This window comes from Balearica regulorum, chromosome 16, assembly GCF_011004875.1.
Source record: "Balearica regulorum gibbericeps isolate bBalReg1 chromosome 16, bBalReg1.pri, whole genome shotgun sequence".
Classification (NCBI taxonomy): domain Eukaryota; kingdom Metazoa; phylum Chordata; class Aves; order Gruiformes; family Gruidae; genus Balearica; species Balearica regulorum.
In genome coordinates, this window is record NC_046199.1 from 5,526,721 (window position 1) to 5,542,365 (window position 15,645).

The window sequence follows — 15,645 nt, forward strand, 5'->3', positions numbered from 1 at the left end:
ACAAAATGTGTTCATGTGAGGCCTTGGTGCATCTTCTCCCTTTTTTGGGTGTTGAATATGATACTCAGATGCTGCAAGCTGCAGAACAGCTCAAAAGCAAGTTGGCCTGAAGCCAGCTTGAGATCCTTCCTATTTTTAAAAACGTCTTGAGAGGAGGAAGAGTAAGGGAGAGCAGTGAGCAAGTGTTTCCTTCTTGCTAGTGCTATAAATCTAATTACAGCTTTCTTCTTCACTTTCTTCTTGAGAAGTGCCCTGTCATCCCATCCCCACCAAAAGACTAACTGGGGTCAGCCCAAGAAAGAACAGTGTTCTCAGAGCTCTTACAGACCTCAGAACCTCTGTCCAGAAGACTAAGGGTTGGATGGGCATCATGCTGAGAAAAACTTACAGCCGTAGAGGAAAGGAGGGTGAAGGAGAGGAGAGTCAAGGAGTGAAGCAGTATCATGCACAATCAGCAAGAAACATTTGTCAAAGACACAGAGGACCTCTTCTCCTGGGGTTAACAGGAAGAGATTCCCACCATGACCAAAGAAGAAGGTGCGTCTACCTACCAAGCACCCTGCATTGCTCGCTGGTAAACCAGGAACATCGTTCTGAGGCCACATGTATAGACCTGTGAGTAACGCAAGGCAGGCGGTACTTTGCACTTTGCTTTCTCACTGAGTTTTATACAGCCTAACAAGTTCTCCACAGTTCAGTGAGTGCTTAAAAGGGTCAAAGTTTCTTGTTGTTTATAAGAAGAATGTCTGTGGTTTATCACCAATGCAATAAAACTGCTGAAAATAATAATCATAATCTGTGGATCTAACCCAACAGAAATGTCACAGTCCAATTCAGCACCCTTCCCAGCCAAGATACAACAGTCATCTACAGATAATTAAACTCTCTATGAAAGCCAAGTACACAAATGAGAACCCATTGGGCAGTGCCATAACCCTCTGTTAGCAGTTAAAAACATCTCTTAGCAACATGGCAGCGTGAAGGACTTTGAAAATAGCCCTGTGAATACTTGCTTGCAGGGATCCAGCCTCATCTGGAAGCCATCATAACCATCACCTTGGCAAATACGCCTCTCTGGGCACCCTACACATGCTCAGATGATGGTTAAACCACTCCTTGGTGCTGTCTCACATGTGGTTACATGAGGTAAGGGAGCAGAGTCTCCTAGATTCACTATTGACATTGCAACACTATCAATTTGAATGTACTGCTCAAGAAGAATAAACATGTTTTTGTTTAAAAAAAAAAATCTACATTTCTAAAACTGTCTCTGATCCACTGACACATTCCACAGGATATGCCATTGCTCATGCAAACATTGGGAAGTCCCCTTTTCGTGCACATGATCAGAGAAATGCATCTGCAGGGTGTGTGGAGGGAGGGGACGGGACAAACAAACTCACAAAGACAGTAAAACCTTCCACTGAAGATGTAGATGAAAGGCAGAGAGACGGATGTGAAGGCAATGTATTAAGCAAAGCACATGGATGTTTTGTCCAGATGTTTTGCTGCTGCTGCTGCTGAGCAGAACTGGCATGTTCTCCCAGGCCCGTATGATGCAAAGTGGAAGAATGAAAAAAAATTATTCTAAAAGATTAATTTAAGATAGTGAACAACTGAAGGCCTGCAATCCCTGATTTTGTTTTCCACATTACAGGCTCACATGCCTATTGCCCAGGATTTATGCTTTGGGGTACTTGGCAAAAGGTGGAAAAATCCAACAAGTTACAGAATACTCCCTTTAAAGATAATCCATCTTTTTAGTTTGCCCTGATGACTTTGTGATATTTGTATGGATCATAGATACTGCATATTCCCCTGATAACCTTGGGGATTGGGGTAAATAAAGGCACTGAGGGTAGGAAAAGCATGTTGTCCTGATTCAGAAGGTTGATATGAGAGCACAAGCAAGCTCAAGGGAGAGCATTTAGAGTAGGGCTAGCAAGAGAGGTAAGTAGAAAGAGCCCAAGTTTTGCATAGAAAAAACAGTGGTTCACCAAGATTGCTGGTAAAATACGGCACGGTTTTGCATGAGCTGGTTTATCAGGAGTAATAGCTATGTATTTATTTAGCCGACTTAAAATAATTTTAAAAAATCCATGCAAGGTATTTTGACTCATTGGCAGCACAACAAAAGCACAGAGGCATTAAAATACCCTATTAAACAGGAAACTGTTCAGCTCTCCACTAAAAATCTCTTCCTCACCTCATTTTCCACATTCTTTTGCCCTCTTCATCATTCTGGAAATTGGACTTTTAGGCTTTCTTGAAGTGGCCACAGCAGACAGTCTTGGCAAATCCAACTATTGAGGAGAAAAGCAGACGAAGGGTTTGTAGCCCCCATGCTACCTCTTCCTGCCATAGTTGACACCCTGTGGCTCGTGATAAGCCTTGCTGCTGGAAAGTGGGTATTTTGACTTTTCTATTTTCCCCAAGGAGTTTCTAAGTAATAGCCTTTGCCCTGCAGCCTGTAGGTCAAGCAATTAGCTCACTCATATCCATTTACCAAACTGTAGCTTTCTCTTTTTATGTTTTGAATATATTCTTCAATCAGAAATTATTGAAATAATTATACCTCAATATTTTGATCTCCTGAAAGTTTTTTGGAAAGGATCTTAAAAGAATCTTTTATATCCCTTAAACTGTCTTGTGCTCCTCAGAATTCTTTTATCAGAGTTTCTATCTTCTCTTTTCCCCATAAATAAATTTATTATCTAAATTTCATTTCAAAAGGTATAAATATCCATCTCAGCTCTCCTATAGTTCTTAGCAGCCCATGCCAGTGCCAGCATCTCCAAGGGTCATTTTTACATGTTTTTTCTTAGCTTTGTAGTTAAACTAGCTAAATGAGAAACTGGTTGATCCATTTTCCACAATTTCTATTTATATTTTATAATAGATTTAATATTTCAGAATAAAATAACCATCTGCCTCTCTCCTTTCCTTAAGATTGTGCACTGCTGGTTAACAAAATACAATCTGAGCTGCAACATCCAGAGGATCAATATCCAAAAACTTTTTCTCACCTCTCTTGGTAGCTCACTGGATATCAGGCCATAACAGCCTTGGAAAATATACATTAGTGATGTTACAAGGTCTGTTGTTACCCATCTCAATCCATTTCAGCTCCTCTGGGCAGGACCAATATACACATGCTCTTTTCACCTACAAATCCCCAGCAGCCGCTGCAATTAATACCTAATTAACAAACAAAAGCAGAGATGCCAGGTGGAACAGCACAAAACCTTTCATGGCTCACAAAAGGGAGCAATTAACTCCTGCCAGCTAAGGACAGTAAGAAAAATATTTTGTTATTGAATGAAGCGGTGTTGCCAAGATTGGATGTGTATAAAGAAATAAAATAAACCATGCTCCAGCTCAACTGTAAGATGTGGGCTTTGATTCAGGAATTGCTTATGGTAGGCCAGAGGCTGGACCAGAGGGTCATTATAATCCTCTTCTGGCAATAAGACCTATAAATTCAGTGTTCTTCCAACAGCTTTTAAAACAGATTATTTATATCTTTTCATGTAAGTCATGAAGTCACTCCCACAAGAGATAAGGCAGACTTCACCACTGAATGAGCTAAAAACTGCACAAATCGGCTTCTCCCAGCAAACTTAACACTTGCGCACAGCTAACAAATTAGCAACAGCATCTGTGGAGGGGGAAAAAATATCTTTACTGTGCCCAGCTTGAGTGAAGACATGCTTGAGTTCAGGCTGAGGTTAGCTAGCAGGTTTTGGCCGCTGGTGCCGTGAGCCCTGTGCACGCGTGTGTCTCTCGGGGTACATCAGCCCCTGTCCCCACCGCCAGAGACCGGAGAAGGTGGCTGCGGCAGGCTGGCTCTTCCTGCTCCCTCTGCATCTTCCTGTGGGGCGAGCAGTGGGGAAATGTCCACATCCACCCCACTGCCTCTTCCTGTCCCGTTTTCTCTGACTCTGAAACCTCTTCCCAGCTGATATACCTGGCCTCAGAGCCTTCAGACTGCTTCTCCTCTCATGCCACCCTGTGGGACCCCAGAAAAACTCTGGGTTTGCACGTGTAAGGGTGAAAGAGAATCAGTCCTGTGTCATACTCAGCAAGGCAGGGATGGATCCCCTCCGATGAGAATGCTGCAAGTGGGCAAAGAGCATGGCCAACCCTCCTGCTCTCCAGCTGTAAATGACACATTAATTGTATTTAAGGTTAACAATTCTTTCTGCGTCTAGAGCCACACAGTTGTTAGGCAAGGATCATCACTCTCACTAATAAAAAGCATAATTCTGTGAAAAATCTACTTTGCTCTCAAGTCCGAGTCCTTTTCACAGGTATTTGTGTTTCTGTTGGTGCCGGTACCAAACCAGGTCTTGACAGCCCCCCGTAGGTGTATGCTCCTTAGCCTCCTTCCCTGCACACCCCGGCAGATTAAACTCCGATATCACCATCAGCGTGTTTCCCACGGAGTATCCAGGCACTGTGCCTAGGGTTTTAACTCCCAGGTATCAGATCAGCAACTGAAGATGTGTTTGGAGAGGAACAGACGTCAGCGGAGCAGCAACAGTTGTCCCATCCATCCCGCCCCACTGGAGCTCATGTGGTGACATGCAGCACCCACCTGCCAGGCACTCAGATTTTTTTTTTTTTTTTTTTTTTTTTTGGACGCTGTGATGCAATGCTGCAGTTTGCTAAATACTACGTGTCGAAGCCAGTCACAATCCCATTGCAGCCGGTGCACGCACAGTTCCCAAGTCCTGCACGGGCTCGCCAGTAAATCAGGCCTGTAAAAGTATTTTTGGCCCCCTGCCCAGTATGTGTACCTCTTAATCCCTAATTCCAATTGTGTAAACAAGGCATGACATAACGGGTGTGCCATGGAAATATGCTCTATAAAGTTGATTACCACGCTTCATCCTATTAGAATAGCAGTCCCTGTAAAACTATAGATAAGGCTAAAGCAATTTATTTGTGTTTCTAAAGGAGATGGGCACATTTCAGCTTTTCAGAGCATGATCAAACTTGACAGGCAGACTCTAGAGCTACTTTGCAGCTCTTATAACAGCTCATTTCAACCTGTACTGGCCGGGAATTTGTAAAACAGATATCACAAAAGGTCAGATTGACCATGGCCTTTGCTCAAGTATGCAAAGTGGGATAGCCTAAAAAGCATTGGATTGCCTGGGTGACCTCTTTAGCTAGATGTAGTTTCAGCTCCTGCTCTGTCCTGAATGCAGAAGGCATCTCTCAGTGCTCTCGGAGGAGGCAGGGAGCTCAGAGGCATTGGGGAAGGAAGAGCCTGATCCCCAGGCAGCCAAGCTGACTGTCACGGGGAAGATTTTGTGCCAGGATGACAGGAGGCAGCTGTGCTCCCTTTGTCCATCCAGTAGCCTCCAACAGCCTCATCCAACTCACTGCTCCTACCTGCAGTGTACAGGTCAACCCTGAAATTACCTGCTCAGGGTGACCCACAGCGCCTGTGACAAAGCTGGGACTTGAGCCCAGGTGTCCTGGGTCCCATCTCTGTGCTCATTCTTCCTAGATGCCTCCTAGTGAAGGGTAAGGATTCAAGTCAAGACTTTCCTACAACCCCACAACACACACAAGGCTTACCTCATGGCTGTCTCCCATCCAAGATCCTTCAGCAGTGTTAAAAATGTCCTTAAAAATGTTTTGGGCATGACACAGATCCCCCAGTCTCTAAATCTGAGCCAAACCATCCTGTACCTGGAGAACCCTTCCCCTGGGGACAGCATGGATTCACCCTCTGTCCCTCCTACTTCCCACGGCATTGCAGCTTCAAGGGCCACCAAACACCCAGCACAGATCTCGGTTGCAGGGAGGAATTGTGCTTGTGGTCAGACGGAAGCCAGAGCTGCTGAGCCCGGGGGTTTCCATCCCTGCTTCATGGTCAGGGGCCAGACTTCTCAAAAAAACACGTGAAACCTTGAATCTGCCCCAGATTTGCAGCAAACAGAAAACCTTTACAGTCTCAGATTTCACTTACAAATCAGCTCTGAGGAAAACTGCTAGTGTGATCGAAGGCATTAAAAATTATATAATTAACACAAATCAAGGGTATAATATGTATCAACTAGTGCATGAGTTCAAAAGCTCTTTTTAAAGGCATAGGAGCCAAGGAATTTTTCCATTATCTCAAAAAGAGCTAGATAAAGTCTTTTGCTTGTAGAATTAAGCCTGTAGCAGCTGGTAGGGTTACTGAACCAGCTACAGCAAGCCTTGTCCTGCGTTATAAAGACATCTCTCTCGCCGGAGAAGCAACGTTAGTGTGCATTCACACAGGCGTTCTTTTCTAACCTGATTCTTTAGGCACCCCCCCATCTCCCGCCCTCTCCCTCTGTCACCTCTTGAAAAGGTTTTTCAGGCTGGAGCTGTACTTGAATTTAGTCTAATTGGAAGGAAATATAAGACCCAAATCTTGGTTCTCATTGGCATGGAGACACTTGCGTACAATCACGGTATGCAAAGCAGCAGAAGTCTGAATTCATAATTGGACGTTCCAAAATGTAATTATGAAAGATGAAATGCTCCTTTCAATGAGAAGGCCGTAAATAGAATAATTAATTTTGTGTTTGCTTGAACAATTCTGTATTATGGACCTTACACTGGAACTGAAATTAATTAAGTGCACCAGGATTTATGGAGGAGGTGAAGAGAGAGGGAAAAAAAAGAATTAATCTGAAGTAAAAGATAGATGACTTTGTGAGTGTAATGATGCGTTAGTCTGGGGTATTCTTTAACAAATTTAGCAGGCATGTTCTGGGTACAAACAGCACTCACTGACAGAATTATCTCAACTAATGCAGCTGCTGGACTCTGAGCAAATTGAGATTGCAGATGAGTACTTTAGATTTAGAGCTTTTAACCCTCGGTGTGCTGGAGACTCTGTTTCTGTTCGCTCGGTGGGAAGGATGGCTGTTTGCCCTGCGCTAAGGTCTGCGGGACACGGCCGTGCAGCAGCTCCTTGTGCTTGTACGCACACACACGCGTGCACGGGCACACGCACGCACTCGCTTGCCCCGCTGCTCTGCGCGGTGTTGGAGTGCAACGCAACGCCGGTCTCTGCCCAAAGCCTGCTGACACGGTCGGGCAGCTCTGGGGGAAAAGCGGAGGAGGAGCAGAGTGCTCACAAGAGAGGGAAAGGACATGGAAGGGAAGCAGAGTTCAGGGTAACTTCTCGCAGTGTACCTGAGTCCAGTCTGAGAAAGAAGGGATGGCGGCTATTGCCAGTTGAGATTTTTAAAGCAAACGAAGCCAAAGTGAGTGCTTGAAAGAATAACTCTAAACTAAACAGCTTAATTATGAGTAACTATTCCTAAGGTCATTTCATATGAAAATCCAGAGAAATTCCTTTTTTTCTGCTGAGATCAGGCTATAAAAACCCAGGTGTAAAAATCTCCTCTGATGCTTCATTCAAGACTAAAGCATTTTGCAGTCCTGAATGAATTAGGGATTTCAGATTCACCAGCCTGGCAGAGACCCCTGAGACACCCGGGGCAGTGAGTGCTTCCAACATCCGGAACAGTCACTCAGAAGACATTTCCAGTCCCATAAACGTTATGCCTTACTGGTATAATTTTGAATAAAATAATGTAATTCGCTATAGATCCACGAATAATCAATGCGATACTTCCCCTGCTAAGAGTCATTCAGGAGCAGCACTTTCGAAAGCATTGGCTCAGGTCGTGCAGTATCGCCGCACCGTGCGGGGACACTGTGGTGGTCAGCATGTTACGTCTTTGGAGTGTCAGCTTTCCCTGCCCATGAGCTGGCTGCTGAGAGACACCCAGCAGCTGGAACCAACCCCCTGAGAACTTTCTGAGACTCTAGGAAGCGACCGATTAGGATGTGCTGGTGCAGCCCTGGAACAGACAAAGAAATCCCAAGTATTGAAGAGAGGTTTCCTTATCTCTGATTTATCCTCCGCTCCTCCTCTGCTGGGATTTCTTTGCTAAGGAAAATCTTTCTCAGGTCTGATTTTATTCCATTGTGGGATTATGGCAGTGCAGGACTGCGACCTCCTTGTGTTTCATGGGCATCTGCCGCAAGAGCCTGCCAGTCCAACTAAGCACAAATTTCATCATGGGAAACTTCCCCTTGCAGAAAGCCCAGTGGAAAGCTGTGCTTGGTGAAGTCACTGGGATGTGAAAGGTGTGAAATCCATAGGTCTATAACCCTCAGGCAAGACCTGAGGAGTCTCACAGCCAAGGCACGTGGCAGGTTGTGAGCCTGAAACATTTCCCTGTGCTTGTCAGATGGAGCAGTTCCCGAGCCTCAGCGTTACCTCTGGGCTGGAGGAGACTCTGTGGCAGTGTGATAGCTTTATCCCAAAAACTGAAGCACCGGAGTGCAGGAGTAAGAGCCTCTTTCCCCAAGGAGGAAAGAGCTGGGGTTGCATAGTACCAACTTCCTACTACACAGAAAACATCCATAGACACTCTTCTTAGAGTTATAAGCTGTCTGGATGATGGGTACCTAACAACATACGTTGATCTCTGGGAAGCACAGTGCACTCATGTACAATGCCTATGTGCTTACCAATATTTATTTTCATTTTCTACAATAAAATGCTAAATATGAACTACAGTTACTCTGCTTTAAATTGCAACAAGAGCTGCATTTTCCACTTGCTTGGTTATAGCTCTTTAAGTGATACATTATATTGTTTGCCAGAATACTTCTACAAAGTCTTTGCTTCATTTAACTTGTAGAACAATTCAGCCAGATTGGTCTATAAAAGGTGTACTTAAAATCAGGATTACCCTGGGACTCAAAAGTGCTGGGTGCTAAAATGCAGTCTCTCATTTCCCATGGCCTTCTGAGCATTTGAACATATTTATACCTTCTGCATTGCAGCAAACTTAATCAGAAGGACAGGCTTGCTAACATCTGTGCATTCCATTCACTTCTGGAGTTGTCTCAATCTCTTCTGAAACCTGATTCTGGCTGTCAGAACGCATAGCTCTCTGTGCTGGGTATTATTCGGACATTTAGACATCTGTCATCAGGAAGTGTGATAGATGGTTTTATTAACCCGCAAAGGCAAAGACTGTGACAGCGAAGGACTCATGCAGGGAGAAAGTATTCTGCAAATCTTACAAGTATGCTCCATACTTTTCCCAGCCTACGGTTGCAGCAGGGACCGAACACGTGGAAGTGAAAGATGTGTTACACATCAGCTCAAGCTGGACATATCCCCCCCACTAGCTTTGACCAAAACAAGTAAAACAAGTAATGTAGATGATATGTTATCCCCAACAGCAGAAGAGACTTTTCACGATGAACTGATCTCCAATAGCACGAACTCCCACAAGCAGGAGTTTTTGTAGCAAACTGTGGCTAGAAATGAAGACTGTGCTTTACAAAGTTTAATGAAAGAGGAAAACTGTTTTAACAAAAACCATCACAAAGATTTCATTTAAATTGTTTAAATTCACCAACCAGTCCCCACAGCTGGGTTTGTTTTTTTTTTTTCCTCCTGTTCAAATTCTTTCTCCTTCCAACCTCCCATCTAGCAGTCACCTGCAGGCAGGACTTTGGACCGACAAAGGCTTAAGGCAAAATCTAGAGCCAAACTGGATTTTTGGGATGCTTAGTTTTGGGGTTTGGTTTGCATCCATATGTAGTTTTAGCCTGAGTAGGGACAATCCTTTCTGTCTCACAACCTTCCAAAAAACAGTCAAATGCGATTAATCCTCACTGGTTTTCCATTTCCCGTGATTCCAGGATTCCTGTGCTGAATGTCCCAGAGAATTAAGACCAGATACGGACAGAGGAACACGTCCCTACTCCTCCTTTTCCAAAGAGCCTGTTACTATAACAGCCAGTGGCCCACAGCTGGGAAGGGATGTGGCTCCTGTAGTCACAAACAGAAGAATGAGGAGAGCGCAGACTCTGGGATGAGATCCTGTATGGAGCTGGGCAGAGGGACCCCAGCAGCCTGCCCGGAGGAGGAGAGATGAGGAGGTGGTGCTGGCGTGGTGAGCACAGAATTTGGACAACTATAGTTTACCTTACATCTTTTCCATCAGATTTCCTTTGTGATCCAGAGAAAATCTTCCAAACTGAGTCCTCAGAAGGGCCTGAGTGCTCGGTTAGCCTCGGCCACTTTGCTATTGGCTTTGCTGGGCGCATGATTCGAGTTGGGTGCATTCACAGAGCTCTAGGGCTGGGGTTTGAGGTCCTCACCGTGCTGTTCCCTTGCTTTAAGCTGATTTTTTTTTTTTTTGTGAGCAATGTGGGTCCCCCCACGCTCCCTTTGAGCATGCATTTGAGCTGAGCCTCTGCAAACATGCCAGTATACGAGTGAGTATTACATGTGTATGCAGGCAGATAGACATATAGATATGTATATAAGTATATAGAGATACATACTGTGATGCTGGTAAGCTTCATCATTCTAAGGGCACTAGAAAGATGAATAAGATAAAATCAGTTGTTTCTTTTTATTTATAAAAGGGAGTGATTGCACTCAGTGTTTGTCTTTGCCTTTTGGGAAAAGCTGAATTTGAAGCTTTAGATTTGTAAGTTTTGGCTTGTTATATATATTGCAAACATTTCAGGGTAATCCGTGTTGTTAGGTCCCATGACACTATTGCAGACTGTGAGAGATGGATATGTAGTGATTTCCTTTAAGACCTAATTTCTGGAAACAAATGACTGTCTAGAAACCTCAACTTTCAATATGAAAAGAGAGAAAAAGAGGTTGGTAAAATTTTTGTGTATGGGAAACTTGAAAATGTGATTTAAATGGAAGCAGCAGTCTTGCAAACCAGACAGGATTAAAAAGTTTATATGGAGCAATGAACAAGCAAATTCATAACAAAGTCTTGAGCTGATTTTTGCCCACTTGCTTTGACAATGACGCCATGCACTACCTGCAAAAAACCCCATGTTTTATCTCATGCAGAAATACAAGGGCTTATTTTCGGAAACACCCTGTCAGTAAAAGCAGAAAAAGGCAAATCTCCCTAATCACTGTAACAGGATAATTCAAACTAATAGCACAACCTGCAGTTTTGCAGTTTTATATTATTAGAAGGAATGAAAAAAACCTCACCAATCCCCATGACACTGATTCATCAAATAAATTAACTGTGTTCATCAGTTAACTCCCACTGGTCAAATAGGGTTAAAATTCTTGGAACTAATTCATATTGCTAATTTCGCAAAGGGGAAAAAAAGCACACTGGGATAGCAGGAGCCAAATACGCTATTTTGCCATAACTGACTGAACCTCGGGGGCTGGCGTTTTATTCTTGCAATATTTCTTTTAATAAAAAAGTGCCTGATTAAAATACCCTTTTAGAAAACATTAATTCAGGAGCTAAAAAAAAAAAAAATTCAAATGAACTCAAATAGATTTTCTCTGGTACGTTAGCATTGCATTTAGGATAATGGATAGGGAGAAGGATGGATTCTGTAGGTATAAATCAATAGGCGAGGGGGGTTGATGAAACTGCAACCTGTGAGAGTGAAGCCCTAGTGGTTTGTGATATCATCAGGAGCCCAAGATTAATTCGTTTGACAGTCCAGTCTCCTGCATTCATTATTTTAACAACACGCACACAGGACCAAGATACCCATGTTAACCAGTCAGCTAACGTCTATTCACCCAGAGCCCCTACAAGCACCTGGTTTAAAGCAAAAATCCCAGCTGACTGGTTGGTAGGATACATGAATACGTTATCCTTTTTATTGTTGTAGGAAAACTGATAGAGAAAGTGGGGGTTGTGGAGAGAGGGAAGCAAAACTGGTAGTTTTGGATTAGCCACACTGCTGGTCACACTGGCGGGTCACACAGCAGTCAAGGACCTGGTTCTGCCACTCTTACAAGGCTCAGTGCTACCTTCACGAAGATGCGTTAATGATTTCATTAGGATTTCTAGGGGAATGTGATCGGTGGCAGCATGGATAAATGAACAACACTCTGCTCCCAGTCTGCTTTTTCGATGGTTTCTGCTTTTGATCTTTCTCTGGCTGAAAATAAAAGTTTCTAGAAGACAAACTTTTTGGTTTTCAAGAAAAAGGAAAAGGAATTAGTATAAGTCAATCAGGTGCTTGATTGTCGAACAATCTTATGTACTCTCCATTTTCTACGCAGATATCTCACTGCTCATTTTTCTTGTAGGCTCATGACCAAATCCTGCTCACCTCATGCTCCATCTAAGGGCCTCTAAAACCTGTGAAAGGGCCATTGATTTTAATGGCTATTGGATCAGATCCTCATTCTTAGGTATAGCCCCATTAATTTCATACAGCCTGTTTATGCGATTAAATTGGGCCCAATTTGGCCCCAAGTCTGTGACTTTCCCAGCCCTAGGAAAAGGCAGAAATCCCTGTCGTGTTCTGCCGTACGGTCTATCCTGTCCAGCTGGAGTTAAGTGTACCTCATTACTCAGGGAAATTTGGATTTGGACAATTCTTCACTGATAAACAACATATTGCCATAATTAGCTAGTGTGGACTGGGAATCCTGGAAATGGAGTCTATCCAATCTGTCAATTTAGAAACATATTGTTTAATTTACACAGTGCAGTGCATTGCACACCCTGAGAAGGCTCCCCCACCCCGGGCCGGAGCAGGGCTTTCTGCTCCATCCAATTTATGAAAACAGCTATCAGGTTCAGACAATAATTTTGACACTCTCCTTTTCCCTCTTGGACTCCATGTCAAGGTGGAAAGCAAGCATGCGTGGCTGAAAGACCCCATGCACGGTTCCCGTACAACCACAGCCAAGTTCTTTTTCACAGCTAAGCCCTGAGGTTCCCCATTCTCTAGGAGAAAACTCTTCCAGGAGGGGAGATTTTGTGCAAGAAGCGCTGCGAGAGGGAACAGTAGGGCCCAAATGACTGTACTTACGTGCCAGGCTCAACACTCAAGACCCCGTGCTGGTGTACCCATGCTCTGATGGTCCCGACCTGCAGGATGAGAGAAGCCAACCAACCTGGGGTACATCATGAAGCCCAAGATGAACATCCAAAATCTGCTCCTCAGAGTGCAGCTGGTTTTGTTTCAAATTACCTCCAGAGCCACAAAAAGCCACAGAAATACACAGTACAGTTGTTTTAATATAAGTACACACTATTAGATTTCCACCCTGACTGACCAGCCTCATCGAGCATCACATTTTGCCTCCCATTCTCCAGGCCAGATTCTTCTTTAGCTATGAAACTTCCCTTTCTTCATCCTGCCTGTCTTCTAATCAAAGCAAACCACTCTAACTTCTATATGAAACTAATTTTCATATTGTCCACATATACATACAGTTAAGAAATTACAGTGACAGTGATAAAAAATGTTAATTTTTCTTTCCAGATGCTTGTAAAACAGCCTTAACATATGTCCGCTGTTTAATTAACAGAGCGGCAGCATGGTGGAGAGAAGCCAAACTAATAATTTAAAGAAGCATTCTCCCTCCCTTGATTTGAATCCCAAAACACATCCATCATGTACATTTCTGAAACTGCAAAAGATTTAATTTTCTGAACTTTCAGCAAACATCATAAAACAAGTCAAAGAGAAACCTGGAGTCAGGAGTGATCGCCTTTGAAAGAGTTCAGCTTCAGAACTTGCACAAGAAATTCATTTCGTTAAGTGACTAAAAACTCCAGCACTTTTTTTTTTTTAAAATTAGCTTTTATTGTCATCTCCTGCTGGGTGGCCAAAAGGTGCCATTTTGCTGCTCAGGTTCTAGTTCTGAGCTGCCTCCTTGCTCAGATTAATGAGGATGCAATTCCTTCCTACAAATAGAGCCAAGATGAAGCCAATCATCTCTCAACACACCCAGCCCCTTTTCCTGTAATATTTGCGCACTACAAAATTTCTGGAGTATCTGTCTTTACTCCCAGGAGGTACAGACATGCTGTTATCCCAACTTATAGGTGAGGGACTAAGACACAGGGGAAGAGTTTAAATGGCATGATCAGCACATGTCTTTCAACTAACTCCAGTTTTGAAATCCAGTTGTCCACATGTCACTCAACCCAGGCTATGGAAGGGGAGAAATGAGGATGCTGAGGACCTTGGTGCAAGCTGAAGGTCTCATTCTTGCAACCTGGAGCAGATGAAGTCAAGAGACGCCAGCCCAGCACACAGCTGATATCCCAAGCTCTGCTCGTCTAAGTGCAGCATTGAGGGCTTGAGCCTGAGATGGAGCCAGGCTCGCTGCTTGCGGTGGGGATAGAGAAAGTGCTGGTCCCTGAGCTCACATACGCTCGCAATGCTCCTCTTTGTCCCATTGCATAGACAAGGCCATAGGGACAAGGTGAACTTAAAACTATCACTTGCAAAATTAGCACAGAGATCATGTCTCTGAAGCTAAAGTGAACTTCCCAGCAGGGGACCTGCCCTGCCTCTGAAAGGACATTGAGAGCTTCATTCCCCACTGCCCTTTGCATGTCTGGGATGACTCTAGGTTATTTAAAGGTGCAAAAAGCTCTCTTTACCACGTGCAATGGTTGTCAGCAAGCAACAACTTGTACGTAGAAGGCATCAAACCCCATACGGAGGTTACTCTCAGATCCGTGGGGGAGGAGGAGATACCACCTCAGCCATTAACCCCTTCTGGGATAACGAGACATGTAGAAAGTCAGCACCGCCCACCTCTTACAGCCAGAAATGATGCTCTTGGCCCCCATCCTCTGCAAAGCTTATGATTCCTCCTGGGGGACCAATACGCCTGGGGAAAAGAGGTTGTGTTTTATGAACCTGATGGAAGAGCCTCTGTTCCCAAGGAGCCACGCGGTGTAATAGATAAAGCAGCACTGTGCCGACTGGGGAAATACACCCTTTCCTGTGTGAAAAGGAAGGGATTTGTCAAAGGTGATGCTATATTTTATTACAGTATTAAATGGAAGAGCACATTAAAAGACTTCTGTTAAATATTAACCAGGAAGAGGAAAGGTGGGGACAGAGCACTTTCCTTCTACACCTTTTGTAGGGAATACCCGGTCATAAAGCAGCTCAGAATTTAATCTGCTGATAGATTAGAGACTGCGAGTGTTAATTGACCCTTTGATCTCCCAGTTGTTATTTTGAGTCTTGCAGGGAGGGATATTAATGAATCTGAAGGTATTAAATGAATTCCTCACTTGCTGTGGCAGCATTTGGCTCCCAGCAGAGAGCATCCCTTTGGGCTGGCCGTGCTCTGGCTGGTCTTCTCGAAGGGCGAAGGCACGGAGACAGGCGTTACAGCACGCACATGACAGGCAGGACGAGAGCACCCAGCTGAAGTTACCGGGCAGTCTTCATGTTCTACATGGCTAAAAGGAATTGAAAAATCCCCAGCTTGAAATAGAGAGCATTTCACAAACTCTTGGATCAGTGTCACTGCTAATCCCAGCACAGCTCAAAGCAAGCAGATCTGTTTATTGCCTTTCTCCTTTCAGAGCCCAACAGGAGGGTGGTACAAACAGACCCAGGGAGGTCTCCCCAGGTATCGTGATGTCTCCCGAGGTATCCATCATCCCTGGCACAACTCTGCAGCCTTTGAGGGGGTTACACCAGGTGTTCGTTTGCCTTCTTGCTTTCCACATGGAACCTCAGGCTGTTTTTTCCAGAAGTCCCTCTCCAAAATTGCAAAACTGCAGGGCCATGGGCAAGGTCATTGCCTAGCAGCAAGGACTGAATTGCAGAACCCATGCAAAA